The sequence below is a fragment of the Pleurodeles waltl genome, chromosome 7 (assembly GCF_031143425.1).
Source record: "Pleurodeles waltl isolate 20211129_DDA chromosome 7, aPleWal1.hap1.20221129, whole genome shotgun sequence".
NCBI lineage: Eukaryota > Metazoa > Chordata > Amphibia > Caudata > Salamandridae > Pleurodeles > Pleurodeles waltl.
Window position 1 is genome coordinate 662,224,274 of NC_090446.1, and position 25,181 is coordinate 662,249,454.

The following is a 25,181-nucleotide window of genomic DNA, read 5'->3' on the forward strand; positions in this document are numbered from 1 at the left end:
ATGCAATTACCGAATCGCAAATTGCGATACTGGCCCCATTCACAGCTATGGGCCTGTTGGCTGCGAATTTTGTGCATTTCCTAAATTGCGATTTCTGAAACAGAAATCGCAATTTGTGAAATGCAAAAGGCCAGGGTGCTGGGGGCCTAAGGGCCCCTCTCCTGCACCCCCAATTTTTTTTTTTTACCATGTAAAGTACACACATGCCAAAAGGGCATGTGTGCTTTACATGTTAAATTTAAAAATGCAGTTTTACTGCGTTTTTAAATTTTGCACTAGGTTACCACCTGGTTGCAGACAATGGTATTTTGCATGTGCAAAATACCATTCTGCGAAAAATCGCAATTTGCGATTTTTTGCAGAATTGCCTTGCGACCTGGATTTTGCGAATCGCAAATTGCGATTCGCAAAATCCAGGTCGCAACACAGAAAATCGCAATTTTTGCGATTTTCATTTTGTGGTCTGCGAATGCCTTTGATGCATTGCAGACCACGATTTTGCACTCGCAAACGGCAGATTTCGCAGTTTGCGACTGAAAAATCATTTGATACATCTGGCCCTAAATCTTTGTCACCATGAAGCCACAAATGACTCCATCAGTTAAAGCCATACACTGGCTCCCAAGCATCATTTATGTTTGCTGATTAACCAGTTGCAAACAATTACATTTCTTTCAGATAACAGACACTCTGGCAAGAAGGCTTGTTTCTTTTTTCACTGTCTGCCTCTCCCTCAGCTTAACAACACAGGAAAACCTGTTCCTTTCTGCACAAAGTTGCATTAATGTTTCAGGAACTGTTTAAAAAAAAAAAATGTAGGAGAACTGGTTCTGTGAAATTTAATGAACTTGGGAGCATCATTCACAATAGGGCCCACCCACTTGGACAACTGCTTTTTTTCACCTGCAAAGGTGCTTTAAAATTGTCCTCATACATTACAAAGCTCTGATACTGAGCTTGTGTTTTTGTTTTGTTGAGTGATGAAGATCAGCTTTGACGGTTACAAGACAAACCAGGATGCATACACAAGACCACTAAAGGCTTGTCAAACCAACAGAAGCACATTGTTATTACATATCCCGATAAATGGTTCCAATACAACACTCACACAGTTGTGAAATATCTGTCCCTTCTTACTCCATTATACGGGATGATCATGATGAGACACCTTGGTCGCATTTAAATGGAGAAATCAGACTTAATTTCCTAGGGGAAGATGTTTGGGGCAAGGCATGGCACTAAAAGACCAGAGAGGAAAAGGGCTGGTACACCTCATGGTACTTAGAGATTTACTGGGGGTTATGGGAGCACTGTGGCATTAAATGACCAAAGATAAAAGAACACTGAGTTACATCATGTTAACACCAAATATTATCCGGGTACTCCTATGTTTCATCTGTGTTTCTAGTTTGTTTGCCTTGAAAAGGCATGACTGAAAAGTGCAAAATGACAATCTTTGTACCATTTTTTTTAACAATCCTTGAGGAGTTTTTAACTTCCCCAAAAATATTCCTGGACTGCAATCAAAATAGTAAGTAAGACTTATGAACTAAATTGCACTTTCCCCAAATATTCTTGGATTTGTGTGATAAGTAATTTTGCCTTACCAGAATCCACAATTAACAATACAAAGTGGGAGTCTGGGGCATATTAGGGGATTGAGTGGCTTTTAGGAGGTGTCTTGACCATGTCATGACTAGTTCTGGGTGAAATTTTGATTGCACTGCCACAAGTGGTGGAATTTTGCAAATTTCGCAGAACAAAGTTTCTGTGTAATTGCTGAGATTATGCCTCTATGCCAAGCCGCATAACATACATCCTGTTTGGGGGAAATCATATCATAAGAAGCACGGAAACAATGACATTGACACAAACACAAGCCGCTTCTTCCCAGTGCAAGTGGCAGTTCTTTATCTTGGGCGGCCAACAAACATTTCACATTGATTTTTTTCCCTAAGGTATCTGGGTAATTTTTTGAGCCTCAATACCGGATGCAAGCAGAAGTTCTTTTAAAAAGAGTGACTCAAAAGTCAACCAAAAATACATCAAGAGGTGAAATTTTGCCCAACTGGATTGAATGCATGTTTATTTTTCAGGAAGAAAGTGCCATAGAGGCTGGAAAGATATTGGGCATGCAGTAACAACGTCCTCTTCATGTCCTGAAGACGTCTCCCTCTAATATGTTCAGCCTTTGGTAATTTTGAATTTGGATTTTGAAGAGTCGGGTATCAGAAGGTTATGTTTAATTAGACCACAGTTTATTAAAACCACCATAAACACAGCCATCTTATAATACTTGCAATAAATACACTTGAAAAGAAAAGAAAATGACCCTGAGGAAAAAAACGCTCTTCTAAACAAAGAACTTCTGACCCTACACAACGTTGTTGTCTTTCTCATTAATAACAAAGTCTTTTAAAAACCCTCTGACTGCAATTGAACATCACTTGATTGCACAAGTAATGTTCAGGTACCTCATATCCATTAATAAAATTAGTGCTTGTTCGTAGCTACTAATTTCATACTATAAATAAATTGGTTTTAAAACCTTTAGCACACACATTTAAAAAACGCTACCAACCAAATTAAATATGTGCCCCATTGCATTTTATATTCATGCCACATGTACACACAACCAAATCATCCATAATTGCTGATTTTAGCCTCCAGTCTTCATAAGAATGCTTTATCCCAGCTCTACATGTCAGTGCTGCATGTCCCAGCTTGGGAACGGGCAGAGCCTTGATATATGGAAAACTATTATCACCAATACATGCCTTCTTCAGAAACTGTGTGTAGAGAATTACCCACCTAATTATTGAAGGTCCTGTTCTCTGGAACACTTTTTGTGAATGCCCAAAACTCTTATTTGGACATCTTCAGCCCCAGCTTCAATGATTGTCTCTCTTGCTTTATTCACTTAAGTTCACTACCTTCAACCTCACCCTGGATAGGGAGGGGATTTTTAGGCTTTGTTCCCTAGCTGGCCTCGACCAGAACCTAATCCCTGATGCATACCCTAGCTAGCGCAATGCTGTAATTTGGGTTTCTATTCTTACAGCCTGAATGATAGATGACAATGGCAATGCCTACAGTCTTTTCACACATTTACCTTCCTCATGATTACAATCCAGTTTACCACATAAACTAAATAATTCTACACCTACCTGGAATTGAGGGAGTACCATGGCATTATAGGCAGACAAAATTGAATGACGAGAAGGACCACCATATTTTCTGTTAACTTGCTTTAAGCCCATGTTGAGGGCAGTGCAGTAGTTTTATCTATGTGTTATTCCCAATTTAACTTTACATCAAACTACATTCTTAAATATTTATACTTTTCTACTATGTCCAACTTGTTCCCTCCTAGAGGCCATTTATACTTTTTATTTTTGTTTCCTTCCTCAACACCAACATCTTTGTTTTATCCAGGTTTACTATGAGCTTCTTCCTGAAGCAATATTAATGAAAGACATTTAGGCCCATATTTATGAAAAATGGCACCCGCTCCCAGTTGCATGTCGTTTCTGCATCAGGAGTTAAATATGGCACTGGGGGGTAGCGTAATTTTTAGGACAGGAACGTCCTAGGCGTCCTTGACGCAAGGTGGGTTGGCGCTTCCTAGAAATGGTGCTAACTCCAAAACTTTGGCACTAGACAGGTCATTCATCATAGGACATATGCCTTGAGCTTCTTTTAATGTGTTTGGTAGATCAGCAAAATTAAGTAGAATAACAATGGGGCCAGAACACAGCTCTGACAGAGGCCATTCTTAATTTGTATCTTTCTTTTTAATGTACCTGCTGCATCTATTATCACCTGAGCCCAATTCTGGCTATGTAGCTCCTGAGGGATCAAAACCAAATCCTTATTAATTCAAAAAGTTTATGAGAATTTCTTACAATAAGTTGTGATTTGCAAAATCAAAAGCTGTACGTAAACAGCAGATCAGATACCACTAAGGTCTATCAATTTCCTTGCCCATACCAACAGAATGAAGCAATGATCCAATGTTTAGTGGCCTTCTTGAAATCCACCTTGTTCATGTGGGATAGTGTTTCCTTCCACCCAATCTTTTAACAGATACCACAACATTTTTAAAAAAGCTTTCTACCCCACTTCCAGTATCCTAATCAGACCTTATTACATAGGAGCTATAGCATTATCTTTTTTGTGAATAGGTCTTCAATTGCTCCTTTCCAGCTATCAGGGCTTCCCCAGAAACCAAAATGTTCTGAAATATTACATAATAGATGTTTGTCCAACAGTCTACATTACTTTTTATTAAAACCTGGGTGGAAATGATCTGGGTCTCCTGCCTTTGTTATTTTTAAAGACTGTCTTCATTTCTTTATCCTCTTAATTGAGAAATGCGACACAATCTCTTTGCCCACTACAAACTTTAATTTACGGGCACCTCATCTTTGCCATTGCCATATACTGCTTCCAGATAGTTAATCTAATCATCTTTGATTACCTCAATCATGGGAAGCCTTTATTAATATACTAGTTTTTCCTCCTTTTTAATCTGTAACTATGTTCAATTTTTCCCTTGTGCAGGTTTCTACCGAACTCCAAATCATAATGCTTCTAAAGGGATCTTTCCCATTTCTTTTTCTTTTAGTCTCCCGCATTCCCTGTCAAACCAACAGTTCCTCTTCATCTGTGCAATATGCACTCTTTCCTCCTTTGTTGTGGAATTTCAACCTTATACAGTTAACAACCTTTGCCTGTAAATCATCATGCCAAGTTAAAAAAAATCATCTGGACCCTCCTTCCCCTTAGACAACTCATGCTTCTGTATAAAGTAATTTAGAATCTTCTGGGGTTCATCTGAGATTCCAGTGGTAAGACCTTTGGGATATTATACATGCATCTGGATATCTTTTTTCCCTTTAATCCTCATGCCTCAAACTTAACTCAATGCAGCGGCCAGTGGTCGCTTCCCTCTGTATGCAACATCTTAGACCCCTTCACATAGAAGAAATACAATGCGTTTATGAAATCATAGATAATAGGGCACCCCTGATTCCCATATTGAAAGGTTTGGTTTGCTGTACAATCCGTAGTTACCCAGCCTTTACACAAAATGGCCTCAGGAAGCTTGTCAGTGGCACCTGGGATGCAAATAATATATCTTTGTAAATTGGATTTTCAAATTTTGGGGTTCAATTTATGGTTAAAATCCCCTAAAAGTGCTATCAACAGGGTTGGATACTTTAAATGTATCTTTTCTAAGTCCTCTTCCAGCAACCCTAGCTGGATTCCATAATCATCTATATTCAGTGACTAGACATATACATTGATAAATATGATATGTCCTTTCCATGTTATTACTCTATAACGCCATCTGACTGGCAATGATTCACATACTTTTTTTCTTTAAAACAGTCACTTTACTTGCCACTTTGGTTGAAATTAGAGTAATTAGCCCTCCCCCCGATGGATGGCCTGATCCCTGCCGTTTGACTATTTTCAACAGCATAAAAAACACATCTACTGGTTCAGGCTCTTTGTACAGTCATGTCTCCTGCAAACACATGATCTCATGTGTTTCCAACATTTCTTTAAATGTTTATTGGTTTGACAATTTCAAACACCCACCTATATTTCACTATTGAATTACTAGGCTGCATAAAGTGCCTACCATCTCATCCAAATAACTTGCATCTCCTTACACTATTTCCGAAACTCAGGGCCTCATTACGAGTCTGGAGTGCATGGACGCTAGACGCGCGATGGCACTTGGACTGGTGCTGACAGGGGCGGTCCGACCAAACTATTATGACCATGGCTGCCACAGTCCGACCGCTGGCACTGCCAGGTTGCTGCCAGCCGGTGGCCTGGTGGTGCCTGCGGTCTCAATCTGCCAAGGCAGCGCTGCAAGAAGCGCTGTCCTCCAGATTATGATCCACGTTTCTACCAGCCTTTGCATGGCGGTCCCATCGCCATGCAAAGGCTGGTGGAAAGGGGGTGCCGGGTTGCCTATGGGGGCCCCTGCCCTGACCATGCACTTGGCATGGGCAGTGCAGGTGCCCCCATGGACAGCTCTGTTGCGCTTTTCACTGCATGAATTACAGGCAGTAATAATCGAGGCCGGTGCTTTTGCACCCAACACACCACTACATTGCCGTGGGCTCGATTACAAGCCAGCATCAATATTGTGGTGTGTTTCCAGCTGGGCCAGTGGGCAGAAACACTGTTTCCGCCCGCCGGCCCAGTAGGAAACTCGTAATAGGTACCACCGAATATGCAGTAATCCCAATGCAAGACTTTCACGGGCAGCCTCCGCTGTCCACAAAAGTTATTATGAGGGCCTCAGTGTGGAGTCAGTCAAGATTATTTCTAAGCCTGTAGCTAGCCCCCAGAGTTATCACAGTGACAGTCACCTGCAGACCCCCTTCCCTTGGGTGTGCAGCAATTATTCCCCTATAACAATTCTTTGGGCCCAACCTAACTTGTTTAAACTTAGTTCTGCAAGATTATGGGTCTCTGTTCCTCCTTACCTATCTCACTCACCTATACAAGCATTATACCGCCTCACAAACACTCTTCCTCCGCTCTTACCAAAGCTGACTTTACAATCTTTATATAGAATTGTAACTTCATCACTTGTCTTTTTCTGTTTTTATTTATTACAAATCCTACCTGCTTCATGTCCCCTGATGATATTTTGTGCAGGCCCAGGCACTTAGCAAGCGCATGCAGGAGATGGGCTGAGTTTCCTTAACCTTTTCCTATCATTACGACTTTGCTGAGGTTCCAGAAAAACCTAGAGGTTATCCCGAACTTTATAATCTACTTTATTTGATCTATCCTTTTTAAACCTTTGCTCACTTTCATCTTTCAGGCATGTCATTGACGACAGCCATCTCTCCCTGATGCTGTCTTGCCAACCTTAGTATCCGGCCTACTCATCTTACTGTCTCTGGTACAGGACACCCTTACCCTTCCACAAGGGGACTGTTTGTACTGCATTATTTTTTGTTTTAACTATTTTCCCCCATTTTCCATATTCCTTTTGCTGTTTAGAGCACTCTCACGCACCTTCCTTGCTCTACTTTCTATTTTTCTTGAGTTACCAACCAGTTGGGACTTACTTTTTTAATACAGTCTCCCTACAGTTCCTTTTACTTAAGGTTATCCTCCTTGCTTTGTATATATTTATCATGCTACACAATGTAAGCCTAATTGCCACTGTGAACTCCCTGTTTTTTATCAACATTAGCTGTTTTGATTTATATACTGATGGGAAGCTGATCACCTTCATACGGATCTCCTGCACCATCCTCTGTGGGTTCACATGCAGACTGATTCTTATCTCCTGCTACAGGTCTAAGGCTGGTGTACAAGTATTTATTTGTTTTAGTTCCACTGCAGTCACCTATAATTGACTTTCTTTGGGCCTTAACCAAATCCTTATTTACTGCTAGAGCTTCTAAAATTCCTTGTAGGGTCTTGCATTAGGAACATCACATGTAACATGGATGAAGATGGGGGTAGTCAAAATATCAAGTCCCATTGAGGTCTGTAAGGGAAAGAGGAGAACCTTGTGAAGTTCCCACTTGTTCCCACATTATCCATGGACCTCCTCTCAGCCTTTCCATTACTACCCTCTACAAAGTCAATCTCCTTTTCCAGGGTTGGGCTACCTTCATCCAATACTAGGCTTTTCATTGACTAAGGAGTGAAACAGGGAGAGGAAGATAAACTTGCTTTCAGTAAGGGTTTTTCATTGTTACAACATCAAGTTCTTTCATCAAGAAATAATGCAGAGCACATTCTGCCTCCAAATGGCCGAAGCGTTCACTTAAGTTACCACCATCACCTACTCTTTTCCTGTTGATACCTGAAAACAATAACAATGAAGACTTCACTTTCTGTTAAAATGCTTTCATATGAAATCCTTTATTGATTGTTTTAGGGGGGGGTCAGACCTAAAGCCACCGAGGCCCCCCAGGAGTACCACTGAGTTTCTTCTCTCCTGATATCCTCAAGTTTACACTTGCTTCCAGGGTACCTATTAGACTTCTCTCGTAGCTGTCACACCAAACATGTTCACAGACCTCTCCTTTGTGTTTGTACACCCATAGTTTAGTTTACTTTGTGACATCTTATCACACCTATTTAACCTGAGTTTTCTTCCACAAATTTGTTATGTGCATGTTCCAATTTCTGTTTAATTCCCTAGATTGGCTAAATTACGACAGAGCAAGAAACAACTGGGCCCTCATTTTGACTTCAGCAGACTATAAGGCCCTTTGCGGAAGTCCTGCGGTCAGGTCACCGCCAGTGCGATGACCATCCTGCGGCCCCTATTACGAGTTTACCGCTGGGTTAGTGGGTGAAAACAGAGTTTCTGCCAACTGGCCCAGCAGAAAACAGCCCACAACATTGATGCCAGCTCATAATTGAGCCAGCCGCAATGTTGCGGTGCGAAGGGTGCACCAGCACCAGTTGCGCTTTTCACTGTCTGCAAAGCAGACAGTGAAAAGCAGACGAGGCTGGCCATGGGAGCCCCTGTACTGTCCATGCCAAGTGAGTGGGCCCCCATGGGGCCCCCTGCACCCTGTCTTCTCCAGCATTTACATGGCGTTGCAACCACGATGCATACGCCGGCGGAGACAGGGTCGTAATCCTCAGGGCAGAGCTGCTTGCAGTGCTGCCCTGGCGAATTGAGGCCACCGACATCACCAGGCCATTAGCAAGTGGAAACGTGGTGGTGGTCTGACCGTGGCGCGCCCACCACGGTCGTAATATGGAGGCCGGGCCACCAGCCACCGCGACCCTGGTGGTCTCAAGACCATCAAGTTCGTAATTAGGGCACTGGTGTCCTAGCACACAATTATTTGCTAATGGGCTAGTCTTCAACTAATTGCTGCTGCAACAGTCACTAGAACCAACTCCCAGGCATTTACAGCCTCCCTGCTCTATACCAGTGCCACCACTGCAACCTCCACCACCAGCGTCTGTTCGATGGAGTGTTCATGTAGAAAGTTGTTAGTTACAAGCTGCTATATGGCGATCATGTGTGGTCAGCCTTGTTATCCTAAGGTGACTATTGCTTCCAGGTTTGCTGCTGGGCATGGCAGTGGGACCCCAGGAACTTGTGGAAACTCAAGCAGCATCACATAGCAGAAGGGAGGAGTTCAGCAGATGGTCAAACTTTGGATGGCAAGTGGGAAAACATCACTCATTTTTTGTTTGCAATTTCTGCTTCATCTATACCTTCCAATTGTCACTTTTTAATAAAATTTAATAAATTCACTGCAATGCTTTCTACAAAAATTGTTGATTTGGGAGGGCATGCACCATCATTTTTGTTCTATTATCCTTTTTTGTTTGTTTGTTTACCCTTGTCCGATTACGTTTTAATAAGGATTAATGTTTGCACTGTTTTGCGATGGTGGACACCTGGTGTTATAATATACGTTTTCTCCGCTTTCTTGTCTTTTTCTGTAAAATTTGTATCAATTTGTTAATCATTTTACTGAGTTATTATTTTACTGTTTGGGACATAGTCTGAACTGCAGTAGTCCCTGGGTGTATTTCTAATGCATTTTTCACATTTTCACTGCTGCTGTGCTTTAAACCATATTATATATCATTGTGGATGGCTTGTATTAAGTGCATAATGTAGTTTTTTTTTGTCTGTGTGTGGCTGTTGCTGGCTAGGTTCAGGGTTGACCTTGAGGACCAGGCCCATGTAGCCAGACATGCTCCTTTGTTCTCAGTTATCTTCTTCCACATGTGCTTGCCCACCAATTTTTGTGAGTTTATTAATGTGTGTCATAGTTGATACAGTGTTTTAGTTTTTTCTGCAATTTTTTTGTTTTATTTATTGAAACAGTTTTACAGCATACTGCAAAGAAACAGAGAAGAGGGTGGTGGTAAAGAATTCAAGGGACAAAGCACATACATGCATGTCATGCATCGGTATGGATCATTCAAAGCAAATCTAGAGCTACAGAGAATAAGTCATTAGCAGAAAGCATGTGGGCAGTGCCCTGGCCCATGGAAGTGTTTCATAGGGCTGCGGTCTGAGGGTCTTCCTGGACTGGAGTGGTCTCTTCTCGACCAAGGCTCTCCAAGAGTGTTTGGAATTTCATGGATGAGGATACAGATGATTGAGGTGACTCCCTTAACCTCTCTAGCTTTGATGCTGGGCTTTGAGCTTCTACTACAGGGGTGGGTGGAAAATTATGCTACAATGGCTAAGTTCAGATTTTTCCCACCCTGCACTCTGCTTGCAGTGCAGAGTCCCTACAAAACCGCCCCAATTACTGTGTGGTAGAGTTTTTTCTTGTGAGTGGTTTCCCAGCATTGAGATTGATTTTCAGGTGCTAGAATGCCTCCTGGTAAGATTTCTCAACACTGGCAAAGAATCAGGTGATGGCAGTTTGCACAGAAAAAGCTGCAGCTCAAATAGAAAATTTACTCGAGCTGCAAAAAGAAGCAGTGTCCTCTGGTGCACCGTTTTGCCATTCACACTGTTTTTAAAGCGCGGAACAACCTCCGGGTGCTAAACATCAGCACAACGTGCCTGATTCTGCCCGCTCACAGAACTCCTGCTGAATTTTTATGTTACTCTGTGGCATTCCACATAGTCAGTCATATAGCCTTAGGTAGTAACTCCTTGACATTGTCCAGTAGGGAAACTAGGGATGAATGGTGTGGAAGTGACCCATATTCAAAGTATTAACTTTATATACATCTGACTAAAATACCGCTATAGCCGGACAGGACGAAGCAAGGTGTAAAAGTATGCCAAGGGCAAGGGCACTGCACATAGTAAACACTGCACCTCTTCTATAAGTCCTAGTCTAAGCATTAGGGTAGAAAGTTAAACTAGATTAATCTGAGTCTGTAATTGTGGAAAGAGCAACGGATTGAGCATAACAGTAAAACCAATCTTTTTCAGTGATTGGAGGGGACATGTTTGCCACCCAAATGTTGTGAGTCCTCTGGGCCGATGCCGGGATCCGATCTTGAATTGTGGCATTTGTGGATGAGCCTCCATGATGGCGATAATGTGAGCATATTTTCCAGTGAACGCAGTGTTGGGAGGTATCGGGAAGGAACTAGGCAAGGTGCACAGCGATATGCATAGTTGCTAGTAGAGTAGCGTGACCAGATGTGTGTGTGCAAGTGATCTTCTAAAATGCTGTGTGTAAAGAAATGGCTCCCTGGGAAGGCATGCTATTCCTTACTTTGAAATAGCACATACAGAGCCAACTTCCTACATTGGTGGATCAGCGGTGGGGTACAAGACTTTGCATTTGCTGGACTACTCAGCCAATACCTGATCACACGACAAATTCCCAAATTGTCATTAGAAATTGATTTTTGCAATTTGAAAAGTTTTCTAAATTCTTTAAAGTCCTGCTAGGGCCTTGTGTTAGTCCCTGTTAGCATTTCTTTTAGAGTTTACAAGTTTGTAAAAGTTTGAATTAGATTCTAGAACTAGTTTTAGATTCTTAAAAGCATTCCAACTTTTAGAAGAATAATGTCTAGTACAGAGATGAATGTGGTGGAACTCGACACCACACCTTACCTCCATCTCCAGATGAAAGAGCTAAGGTCACTCTGTAACATAAGAAAAATAACAATGGGCTCCAGACCTACCAAAGTACAGCTCCAGGAGCTGTTGGCAGAGTATGATAGAGCCAACCCCTCTGTGGATAACACAGAGGAAGATGATAGTGAATTGGAGGAAGATTCCCCCCTACCAGTCCTATCTAGGGAGGACAGGGCCTCTCAAGCCCTGACTCCAAAAATACTAGTCAGAGATGCTGGCTCCCTCACAGGAGGGACCAGCACCTCTGAAATCACTGAGGATAACTCCAGTGAAGAGGACATCCAGTTAGCCAGGATGGCCAAAAGACTGGCTTTGGAAAGACAGATCCTAGCCATAGAAAGGGAAAGAAAAGAGATGGGCCTAGGACCCATCAATGGTGGCAGCAACATAACTAGGGTCAGAGATTCTCCTGACATGTTGAAAATCCCCAAAGGGATTGTAACTAAATTTGAAGATGGTGATGACATCACCAAATGGTTCACAGCTTTTGAGAGGGCTTGTGAAACCAGAAAAGTTAACAAATCTCACTGGGGTGCTCTCCTTTGGGAAATGTTCACAGGAAAGTGTAGGGATAGACTCCTCACACTCTCTAAAAAAGATGCAGAATCTTATGACCTCATGAAGGGTACCCTGATTGAGGGCTTTGGATTCTCCACTGAGGAGTATAGGATTAGATTCAGGGGGGCTCAAAAATCCTCGAGCCAGACCTGGGTTGATTTTGTTGACTACTCAGTGAAAACACTGGATGGTTGGGTAACTAGAATTGAAGTGCATGACTATGTTGGGCTTTATAATTTGTTTATGAAAGAACACATTTTAAGTAACTGCTTCAATGAAAAGTTGCATCAGTATCTGGTAGACCTAGGTCCAATTTCTCCCCAAGAATTGGGAAAGAAGGCAGACCACTGGGTCAAGACTAAGGTAACTAAAACTTCCACTGGGGGTGACCAAAAGAAAGGGGTTACAAAACCTCCCCAGGAGAAAGTGGGTGACACTAGAAACAAAGAAAAAGAGTCCTCTGTAGGCCCCCAAAAACCAGAACAGGTGGGTGGGTCCCAAGACACAACCCAAAACAAAGGTGGGTACCAGGGTAAGAACTGGGATGTCACTAAGGCATGGTGCCATAACTGTAGACAGACAGGGCACCACACCAAGGACACTTCTTGTCCCAAAAACAAACCCCCTAGCAAAATCCCAGGGGTGACCAGTGTAGCCATTGGGGATGACTCCTCAGATGAGGAGGTCTTCATAGCCTTCAACTGGAAAAAGGGCCCAACAGGTGAGTTGGAGATTCCAGAGGGAAGTAGACACTTCCACCACCTACTGGTGAATGGAATCCCAGCCACTGCCCTGAGAGACACTTGTGCCAGTCACACTATTGTGCATGATAGGCTGGTGTTCTCAAACCAGTACATCCCGGTGAGATGGCCAGAGTAAGAGTTAGCCCAGACAGGGTCACTGATAGGCCTGTGGCTTTTGTGCCCATAGAAGTGGGTGGGACTTTTAGCTGGAGAAGGGTGGTAGTCAGTACAGACCTCCCCCTTGATTGTCTCCTTGGAAATGACTACCCAGAGGTTAGTCAGAGTCCAAGAGAGGAACTGGTCCAGTGCCAGTCCTCTCCCAAGGATTCTGGAGTGCCTGCCTCTGCAGTAAATGCAAGTAGGCCCCAGAAGAAAAAGAAAAGGAAACAGAGTAGGAAAGGTGGACAACCTTTAGCCAAGGTTCCAGCAAGCCAAGGAGATTCTGCTCCAGTAGGGGAGAACTCCAAAAGTGGCTCTGATAAAGTCCAACCTGACCCACAAGAAGTCCTGGCTAGTCAGGCAACTGTTAAGCCTGAGTGGGTGGCTCCTCAGCTAACAGAAGAAAGAGTGGAAGAAGGGTGTTTACTACAAGATGTGGTAACCCCCCACTCTAATACAGCAGACAGGCACCCTGAACCCAAAGAATCCTGCAACTTAGCCCCTTCCCTTGTAGGTGAAGAGCTAAAGGTGTGGTTCTGGGCACTGATAGCTGTCAGTGGCCTCTGCTGGGTGTTAGCCTTTATGGCTGTACTATCCTTGGCATGGTGGTCTGACCCCATGCCAAATAGCAAGTTAGGCCCTCTGACCCTGTTGGTCATGGTGGGGTTACTCCAGCTCTGGGTAACCTCTTTGGGTAAGCTAGGGGTGACCCTGGCTAAGATAAGATTAGCAGAGGTGGATACCTCTAACCCCAAAATAGAGAGAATGGGTGAAGACATAAAAAGCAAAGACAAGAGGCAGTTCAGACTAGGTCCTATCACTGTGGAAGTGGGTCAGTTCCCCAGAGGGAATGACCTGAACAGGAGGATGTAAGGCAGAGTAGGCCCTGCAACAAACCAGCCTATTTCCTCTACTCTTCCTCGCCTGACAGACTAGGAAGACTCTCCCAGCTTTGGCTGAGTCTCCTGGCCTGTGGGCTGGGGGGGGCTTGTGTAAAGAAATGGCTCCCTGTTGCAGTTACCCCCCACTTTTTGCCTGATACTGATGCTGACTTGACTGAGAAGTGTGCTGGGACCCTGCTAACCAGGCCCCAGCACCAGTGTTCTTTCACCTAAAATGTACCATTGTTTCCACAATTGGCACAACCCTGGCACCTAGGTAAGTCCCTTGTAACTGGTACCCCTGGTACCAAGGGCCCTGATGCCAGGGAAGGTCTCTAAGGGCTGCAGCATGTCTTATGCCACCCTAGGGACCCCTCACTCAGCACAGACACACTGCTTGCCAGCTTGTGTGTGCTGATGGGGAGAAAATGACTAAGTCGACATGGCACTCCCCTCAGGGTGCCATGCCAACCTCCCACTGCCTGTGGCATAGGTAAGTCACCCCTCTAGTAGGCCTTACAGCCCTAAGGCAGGGTGCACTATACCACAGGTGAGGGCATATGTGCATGAGCACTATGCCCCTACAGTGTCTAAGCAAAACCTTAGACATTGTAAGTGCAGGGTAGCCATAAGAGTATATGGGCTGGGAGTCTGTCAAAAACGAACTCCACAGCTCCATAATGGCTACACTGAATACTGGGAAGTGTAGTATCAAACTTCTCAGAATAATAAACCCACACTGATGCCAGTGTTGGATTTATTAAAAAATGCACACAGAGGGCATCTTAGAGATACCCCCTGTATTTTACCCAATTGTTCAGTGCAGGACTGACTGGTCTGTGCCAGCCTGCTGCTGAGAGACGAGTGTCTGACCTCATGCGGTGAGAGCCTTTGTGCTCTCTGAGGACAGAAACAAAGCCTGCTCTGGGTGGAGGTGCTTCACACCTCCCCCCTGCAGGAACTGTAACACCTAGCAGTGAGCTTCAAAGGCTCAAGCTTCGTGTTACAATGCCCCAGGGCACTCCAGCTAGTGGAGATGCCCGCCTCCTGGACCCAGCCCCCACTTTTGGCGGCAAGTCCAGGAGAGATAATGAGAAAAACAAGGAGGAGTCACTGGCCAGTCAGGACAGCCCCTAAGGTGTCCTGAGCTGAGGTGCCTCTGACTTTTAGAAATCCTCCATCTTGAAGAAGGAGGATTCCCCCAATAGGGATAGGAATGTGACCCCCTCCCCTTGGGAGGAGGCACAAAGAGGGTGTACCCACCCTCAGGGCTAGTAGCCATTGGCTAGTAACCCCCCCAGACCTAAACACGCCCTTAAATTTAGTATTTAAGGGCTTCCCTGAACCTAAGAATTTAGATTCCTGCAACAACAAGAAGAAGGACTGCCTAGCTGAAAACCCCTGCAGAGGAAGACCAGAAGACAACAACTGCCTTGGCTCCAGAAACTCACCGGCCTGTCTCCTGCCTTCCAAAGAACTCTGCTCCAGCGACGCCTTCTAAAGGGACCAGCGACCTCTGAATCCTCTGAGGACTGCCCTGCTTAGACGACGACAAGAAACTCCCGAGGACAGCGGACCTGGTCCAAAAAGACTGCAACTTTATGCAAAAGAGCAGCTTTAAAGAACCCTGCAATCTCCCCGCAAGAAGCGTGAGACTTGCAACACTGCACCCGGCGACCCCGACTCGGCTGGTGGAGAACCAACACCTCAGGGAGGACCCCCGGACTACTCTACGACTGTGAGTACCAAAACCTGTCCCCCCTGAGCCCCCACAGCGCCGCCTGCAGAGGGAATCCCGAGGCTTCCCCTGACCGCGACTCTCTGAAACCTAAGTCCCGACGCCTGGAAAAGACCCTGCACCCGCAGCCCCCAGGACCTGAAGGACCAGACTTTCACTGCAGAAGTGACCCCCAGGAGTCCCTCTCCCTTGCCCAAGTGGAGGTTTCCCCGAGGAAGCCCCCCCTTGCCTGCCTGCAGCGCTGAAGAGATCCCTTGATCTCTCATTGACTTCCATTGCGAACCCGACGCTTGTTCTAACACTTCACCCGGCCGCCCCCGCGCCGCTGAGGGTGAAATTTCTGTGTGGGCTTGTGTCCCCCCCGGTGCCCTACAAAACCCCCCTGGTCTGCCCTCCGAAGACGCGGGTACTTACCTGCTGGCAGACTGGATCCAGGGCACCCCCTTCTCTCCATTGAAGCCTATGCGTTTTGGGCACCACTTTGAACTCTGCACCTGACCGGCCCTGAGCTGCTGGTGTGGTAACTTTGGGGTTGCTCTTAACCCCCAACGGTGGGCTACCTTGGACCAAGAACTGAACCCTGTAAGTGTCTTACTTACCTGGTAAAACTAACAAAAACTTACCTCCCCCAGGAACTGTGAAAATTGCACTGTGTCCACTTTTAAAATAGCTATTTGTGAGTAACTTGAAAAGTATACATGCAATTGAAATGATTCAAAGTTCCTAATGTACTTACCTGCAATACCTTTCAAACAAGATATTACATGTTAAATTGGAACCTGTGGTTCTTAAAATAAACTAAGAAAAGATATTTTTCTATAACAAAACCTATTGGCTGGATTTGTCTCTGAGTGTGTGTACCTCATTTATTGTCTATGTGTATGTACAACAAATGCTTAACACTACTCCTTGGATAAGCCTACTGCTCAACCACACTACCACAAAAATAGAGCATTAGTATTATCTCTTTTTACCACTATTTTACCTCTAAGGGGAACCCTTGGACTCTGTGCATGCTATTCCTTACTTTGAAATAGCACATACAGAGCCAACTTCCTACATTGGTGGATCAGCGGTGGGGTCCAAGACTTTGCATTTGCTGGACTACTCAGCCAATACCTGATCACACGACAAATTCCAAAATTGTCATTAGAAATTGATTTTTGCAATTTGAAAAGTTTTCTAAATTCTTTAAAGTCCTGCTAGGGCCTTGTGTTAGTCCCTGTTAGCATTTCTTTTAGAGTTTACAAGTTTGTAAAAGTTTGAATTAGATTCTAGAACTAGTTTTAGATTCTTAAAAGCATTCCAACTTTTAGAAGAATAATGTCTAGTACAGAGATGAATGTGGTGGAACTCGACACCACACCTTACCTCCATCTCCAGATGAAAGAGCTAAGGTCACTCTGTAACATAAGAAAAATAACAATGGGCTCCAGACCTACCAAAGTACAGCTCCAGGAGCTGTTGGCAGAGTATGATAGAGCCAACCCCTCTGTGGATAACACAGAGGAAGATGATAGTGAATTGGAGGAAGATTCCCCCCTACCAGTCCTATCTAGGGAGGACAGGGCCTCTCAAGCCCTGACTCCAAAAATACTAGTCAGAGATGCTGGCTCCCTCACAGGAGGGACCAGCACCTCTGAAATCACTGAGGATAACTCCAGTGAAGAGGACATCCAGTTAGCCAGGATGGCCAAAAGATTGGCTTTGGAAAGACAGATCCTAGCCATAGTAAGGGAAAGAAAAGAGATGGGCCTAGGACCCATCAATGGTGGCAGCAACATAACTAGGGTCAGAGATTCTCCTGACATGTTGAAAATCCCCAAAGGGATTGTAACTAAATTTGAAGATGGTGATGACATCACCAAATGGTTCACAGCTTTTGAGAGGGCTTGTGAAACCAGAAAAGTTAACAAATCTCACTGGGGTGCTCTCCTTTGGGAAATGTTCACAGGAAAGTGTAGGGATAGACTCCTCACACTCTCTAAAAAAGATGCAGAATCTTATGACCTCATGAAGGGTACCCTGATTGAGGGCTTTGGATTCTCCACTGAGGAGTATAGGATTAGATTCAGGGGGGCTCAAAAATCCTCGAGCCAGACCTGGGTTGATTTTGTTGACTACTCAGTGAAAACACTGGATGGTTGGGTAACTGGAAATGAAGTGCATGACTATGTTGGGCTTTATAATTTGTTTATGAAAGAACACATTTTAAGTAACTGCTTCAATGAAAAGTTGCATCAGTATCTGGTAGACCTAGGTCCAATTTCTCCCCAAGAATTGGGAAAGAAGGCAGACCACTGGGTCAAGACTAGGGTAACTAAAACTTCCACTGGGGGTGACCAAAAGAAAGGGGTTACAAAACCTCCCCAGGAGAAAGTGGGTGACACTAGAAACAAAGAAAAAGAGTCCTCTGTAGGCCCCCAAAAACCAGAACAGGTGGGTGGGTCCCAAGACACAACCCAAAACAAAGGTGGGTACCAGGGTAAGAACTGGGATGCCACTAAGGCATGGTGCCATAACTGTAGACAGACAGGGCACCACACCAAGGACACTTCTTGTCCCAAAAACAAACCCCCTAGCAAAATCCCAGGGGTGACCAGTGTAGCCATTGGGGATGACTCCTCAGATGAGGAGGTCTTCATAGCCTTCAACTGGAAAAAGGGCCCAACAGGTGAGTTGGAGATTCCAGAGGGAAGTAGACACTTCCACCACCTACTGGTGAATGGAATCCCAGCCACTGCCCTGAGAGACACTTGTGCCAGTCACACTATTGTGCATGACAGGCTGGTGTTCTCAAACCAGTACATCCCAGGTGAGATGGCCAGAGTAAGAGTTAGCCCAGACAGGGTCACTGATAGGCCTGTGGCTTTTGTGCCCATAGAAGTGGGTGGGACTTTTAGCTGGAGAAGGGTGGTAGTCAGTACAGACCTCCCCCTTGATTGTCTCCTTGGAAATGACTACCCAGAGGTTAGTCAGAGTCCAAGAGAGGAACTGGTCCAGTGCCAGTCCTCTCCCAAGGATTCTGGAGTGCCTGCCTCTGCAGTAAATGCAAGTAGGCCCCAGAAGAAAAAGAAAAGGAAACAGAGTAGGAAAGGTGGACAACCTTTAGCCAAGGTTCCAGCAAGCCAAGGAGATTCTGCTCCAGTAGGGGAGAACTCCAAAAGTGGCTCTGATAAAGTCCAACCTGACCCACAAGAAGTCCTGGCTAGTCAGGCAACTGTTAAGCCTGAGTGGGTGGCTCCTCAGCTAACAGAAGAAAGAGTGGAAGAAGGGTGTTTACTACAAGATGTGGTAACCCCCCACTCTAATACAGCAGACAGGCACCCTGAACCCAAAGAAGCCTGTAACTTAGCCCCTTCCCTTGTAGGTGAAGAGCTAAAGGTGTGGTTCTGGGCACTGATAGCTGTCAGTGGCCTCTGCTGGGTGTTAGCCTTTATGGCTGCACTATCCTTGGCATGGTGGTCTGACCCCATGCCAAATAGCAAGTTAGGCCCCCTGACCCTGTTGGTCATGGTGGGGTTACTCCAGCTCTGGGTAACCTCTTTGGGTAAGCTAGGGGTGACCCTGGCTAAGATAAGATTAGCAGAGGTGGATACCTCTAACCCCAAAATAGAGAGAATGGGTGAAGACATAAAAAGCAAAGACAAGAGGCAGTTCAGACTAGGTCCTATCACTGTGGAAGTGGGTCAGTTCCCCAGAGGGAATGACCTGAACAGGAGGATGTAAGGCAGAGTAGGCCCTGCAACAAACCAGCCTATTTCCTCTACTCTTCCTCGCCTGACAGACTAGGAAGACTCTCCCAGCTTTGGCTGAGTCTCCTGGCCTGTGGGCTGGGGGGGGCTTGTGTAAAGAAATGGCTCCCTGTTGCAGTTACCCCCCACTTTTTGCCTGATACTGATGCTGACTTGACTGAGAAGTGTGCTGGGACCCTGCTAACCAGGCCCCAGCACCAGTGTTCTTTCACCTAAAATGTACCATTGTTTCCACAATTGGCACAACCCTGGCACCTAGGTAAGTCCCTTGTAACTGGTACCCCTGGTACCAAGGGCCCTGATGCCAGGGAAGGTCTCTAAGGGCTGCAGCATGTCTTATGCCACCCTAGGGACCCCTCACTCAGCACAGACACACTGCTTGCCAGCTTGTGTGTGCTGATGGGGAGAAAATGACTAAGTCGACATGGCACTCCCCTCAGGGTGCCATGCCAACCTCCCACTGCCTGTGGCATAGGTAAGTCACCCCTCTAGTAGGCCTTACAGCCCTAAGGCAGGGTGCACTATACCACAGGTGAGGGCATATGTGCATGAGCACTATGCCCCTACAGTGTCTAAGCAAAACCTTAGACATTGTAAGTGCAGGGTAGCCATAAGAGTATATGGGCTGGGAGTCTGTCAAAAACGAACTCCACAGCTCCATAATGGCTACACTGAATACTGGGAAGTTTAGTATCAAACTTCTCAGAATAATAAACCCACACTGATGCCAGTGTTGGATTTATTAAAAAATGCACACAGAGGGCATCTTAGAGATACCCCCTGTATTTTACCCAATTGTTCAGTGCAGGACTGACTGGTCTGTGCCAGCCTGCTGCTGAGAGACGAGTGTCTGACCTCATGCGGTGAGAGCCTTTGTGCTCTCTGAGGACAGAAACAAAGCCTGCTCTGGGTGGAGGTGCTTCACACCTCCCCCCTGCAGGAACTGTAACACCTAGCAGTGAGCTTCAAAGGCTCAAGCTTCGTGTTACAATGCCCCAGGGCACTCCAGCTAGTGGAGATGCCCGCCTCCTGGACCCAGCCCCCACTTTTGGCGGCAAGTCCAGGAGAGATAATGAGAAAAACAAGGAGGAGTCACTGGCCAGTCAGGACAGCCCCTAAGGTGTCCTGAGCTGAGGTGCCTCTGACTTTTAGAAATCCTCCATCTTGAAGAAGGAGGATTCCCCCAATAGGGATAGGAATGTGACCCCCTCCCCTTGGGAGGAGGCACAAAGAGGGTGTACCCACCCTCAGGGCTAGTAGCCATTGGCTAGTAACCCCCCCAGACCTAAACACGCCCTTAAATTTAGTATTTAAGGGCTTCCCTGAACCTAAGAATTTAGATTCCTGCAACAACAAGAAGAAGGACTGCCTAGCTGAAAACCCCTGCAGAGGAAGACCAGAAGACAACAACTGCCTTGGCTCCAGAAACTCACCGGCCTGTCTCCTGCCTTCCAAAGAACTCTGCTCCAGCGACGCCTTCTAAAGGGACCAGCGACCTCTGAATCCTCTGAGGACTGGCCTGCTTAGACGACGACAAGAAACTCCCGAGGACAGCGGACCTGGTCCAAAAAGACTGCAACTTTATCCAAAAGAGCAGCTTTAAAGAACCCTGCAATCTCCCCGCAAGAAGCGTGAGACTTGCAACACTGCACCCGGCGACCCCGACTCGGCTGGTGGAGAACCAACACCTCAGGGAGGACCCCCGGACTACTCTACGACTGTGAGTACCAAAACCTGTCCCCCCTGAGCCCCCACAGCGCCGCCTGCAGAGGGAATCCCGAGGCTTCCCCTGACCGCGACTCTCTGAAACCTAAGTCCCGATGCCTGGAAAAGACCCTGCACCCGCAGCCCCCAGGACCTGAAGGACCAGACTTTCACTGCAGAAGTGACCCCCAGGAGTCCCTCTCCCTTGCCCAAGTGGAGGTTTCCCCGAGGAAGCCCCCCCTTGCCTGCCTGCAGCGCTGAAGAGATCCCTTGATCTCTCATTGACTTCCATTGCGAACCCGACGCTTGTTCTAACACTGCACCCGGCCGCCCCCGCGCCGCTGAGGGTGAAATTTCTGTGTGGGCTTGTGTCCCCCCCGGTGCCCTACAAAACCCCCCTGGTCTGCCCTCCGAAGACGCGGGTACTTACCTGCTGGCAGACTGGAACCAGGGCACCCCCTTCTCTCCATTGAAGCCTATGCGTTTTGGGCACCACTTTGATCTCTGCACCGGACCTGCCCTGAGCTGCTGGTGTGGTAACTTTGGGGTTGCTCTGAACCCCCAACGGTGGGCTACCTTGGACCAAGAACTGAACCCTGTAAGTGTCTTACTTACCTGGTAAAACTAACAAAAACTTACCTCCCCCAGGAACTGTGAAAATTGCACTGTGTCCACTTTTAAAATAGCTATTTGTGAGTAACTTGAAAAGTATACATGCAATTGAAATGATTCAAAGTTCCTAATGTACTTACCTGCAATACCTTTCAAACAAGATATTACATGTTAAATTTGAACCTGTGGTTCTTAAAATAAACTAAGAAAAGATATTTTTCTATAACAAAACCTATTGGCTGGATTTGTCTCTGAGTGTGTGTACCTCATTTATTGTCTATGTGTATGTACAACTAATGCTTAACACTACTCCTTGGATAAGCCTACTGCTCGACCACACTACCACAAAAATAGAGCATTAGTATTATCTCTTTTTACCACTATTTTACCTCTAAGGGAAACCCTTGGACTCTGTGCATGCTATTCCTTACTTTGAAATAGCACATACAGAGCCAACTTCCTACACTGTGTCTATGAATGAACTGCTCCTATAGGTATAGTTTGCCAAGCAGCTCCAGCACCAAACAACGGTCTTGATGGCAGGCTCCTCAGTTTGCATCAACACATTCCTCAATCAATATTTTCAGTTTTCTTTCCGTTTTGTTGCCCAAGTCTCCTTTTTGGTGTTCTTTTGGAAAGGAGGAAAGCACAAACTCAGGAGAGTTTCAATTGGATACTCAGCTCAATCTCCAGAATGAATACTCTCTAGCTTTCAACTGAGCAAAACTTCTGGTCATCAATCAATATCAGAAAGCGACATTCACTAGTTGCTAGCTGATTCGCAATTTAGAGAATCACAAAAGGCAGCTACTTAAATGGCATACAGAATGAATAACGGATCAAAAAACTGATACATGAGTACTTTCTCACATACCAAATAGCGATTCCCAAATTGCAACACCAAGGGCCATATGTATGAACACATTTTCCCATAGACACAAAATGGATAAAACCCTTTGATACATCTGGCCCCAAATGCCTAGAGCGCAGTCTCATGTCCCTGGGAACACTGCATCAGCAGTCTCATTTTCGAAATTACTGGTATCCAGTCTGTCTGTAACTTAAGGATATGAGAACTTCAGTATGTTCTAAGTTGCCCACCGAGAGTACCCTGAGAAATGGGAAATTGCTGTGGAAATCTATATCAATACTGCCATGTCAGGTAGTAATTCCCCAATTTTTGAATTTTCCACCAGAAACTTCACCAGCTGGTGGACTGGTGAAATACGCTGCGGCAAGGGGAACAGAGGGAATGTGGAATCATGCTTGTTTTGAAATTCCAGACTCAGATAGGCCCTCTGTTGCCAGCAGGAATTGCATCTCAATCGGAATGAGAGCCAGCAGGCCATAACCGTGCACATTATGAAAAGAATACTCTGTTGCTTCTCCAATTTTTACCCATTTATGCTCTACAGCAGAGGTTCTTAACTATTTGACTTCTGTGGACCCCAACTGAATCACTACAAGAAGCTGGGGACTCTGGCATTAACAATTTCTATGATTTGAACCTCAAAACAATACATAAAAATACAGAAATAAGTATACATCAAGGGTGGCTCCTCCATAGGGACGGAGGAATCATCCCCCCCCCCGCCAGCAGCAGCAGCTGAAAACCTTTTCCCAAAAACTATAATAAACTGTGTTTATGATCGTTTTTTGGGAAAATGGGCAGGGCCCCGGTGTGACGTGAACTGAGGGGGAGTGCACATGCACAGCGCATGTGTGTTTGGCTGGCCGGCACGCGGTGGACGAGGTAAGTGTTTGTTTTTTTTATTTTATTTTTTTATTTAGTTTAATTTCCCCTCCCCACACGTGCCACACCTTTAGTGTAGTGCGAGCTGTGACTGGTATACATGAAGAATTACACAAATCATTAAATATTTTATGTAATGTGCAAGCAAAAATATTGTGAAATTTAATTTATAATTTAATGGGTAGTTTGGATCTTTTCAAAATGTGGCTTTATTTTCAAAAGATGAAGCGATATTCTATGTACTAGATTACTACTTTGTCTTTTTTTATTCTAGTGTCTGCTTATGCTCTCCATTTGTCAGTGCATACAGGTACTTCTATGGAGCCACCAACCATCTGTATTAGTTTACATTTGCTCTACTGCACTGCTCACGAACCAAGCTAAGGATACCAACCTAGTCTTCAATTTCACAATGCTTCCCACTTACAGAGCGTTTCAAAATGTTCAAGTTTAAATTTCCCTTTTTTATGTACATATACTTTATTAATCTGCTAATATGATTTAACTTTCTATATACTCACAGACCTCTGAGTAGGGGTTGTGGACCCTTATGGGGCTGCGGGCCCTAGGGTAAGAATTGCTACACTGCAGCTGAGCTCCATCACTAGTTGGCAGTAGCGTCATCTATAAATGAAAAAATGAGACAAAGCGTATTTTGTTAAAAAATAGAACAATAATTCGGTGTTAGGTAAAAAGAGAAGCCGGAGCAATCTCAGCTGAAATGCCACCAACATCAAAGGATGTGACAGCCGCTTCTTCCTGCTCTGTTGGGGTAATTACACTGTCAAGAGTTACTTATCATACACTTAACACTTTTAATACATCTGTATTATGAGTTCATCTAACTGCTATTTAGAGAATAATGCAGGCGAACTCTTTCCCAACACCGTGCGGTGCCATTCTGATTCTGTAATTGCTGGTTTCTAGGATATTATGGCACAATGCTGGAAGCCGTAAATGGATGTTGCGTTCCAGTTAATATCTTGCGCTGTGGCGCCGGAAGGAGGGTGTAGGCAGGCTTGCAGTTATGCAGTGCCTGAGAAATTCCGTCGGGAAGATTCTTCCTAGCAGAATGCGACCACACTCTTCACAGGCACCAAGGTGGCTATAAAAATAAAAACTCACAGCATTCAGTTCCACTAAATACGCAATAAACGTTCTCTTTCGTCTTCATCTTTTCAGGATTACAATTATACTATATGGGAACATGCAATTCATGTGTAAATGCATTATTCCAGATGCCATATAGAAATTATATAGCCGCTCAACGTTATTAGCTTGCTACATTCTACTCCTGATGTTACAATGCCTAATGCATGAGCCAGCAGACAGGGTGAAAGGCAGGTCACAGAGCTCAGTAAAATTGCAAAAGAAAATAAAATCTGGCTGTGCTTTGGGCTCTGTTTTTCTACAAAAACAGTGTAAAGAAGTGAGGCTATATTCATGACAACATCTTTGTTTTTTGCACAATTTAGGAGATTATAGGAAAGACAGAATCTCTCTAAAAATATCTATATGTATCCTGAGCTGCAGCATTTTTTAAATGTGCCATTAAATTGATTTTAGAACATTGGACTGTCAAGAGCAGTAATGAAAACAACGGAGTAGTTCTGGGTTTATAATGGCTGGTATAAGTTTTCTGCTTCAAATTTCCAATGTTTGTCCTTCTGTTTCTCCCTTTTTAGGTCGAGCGTAAC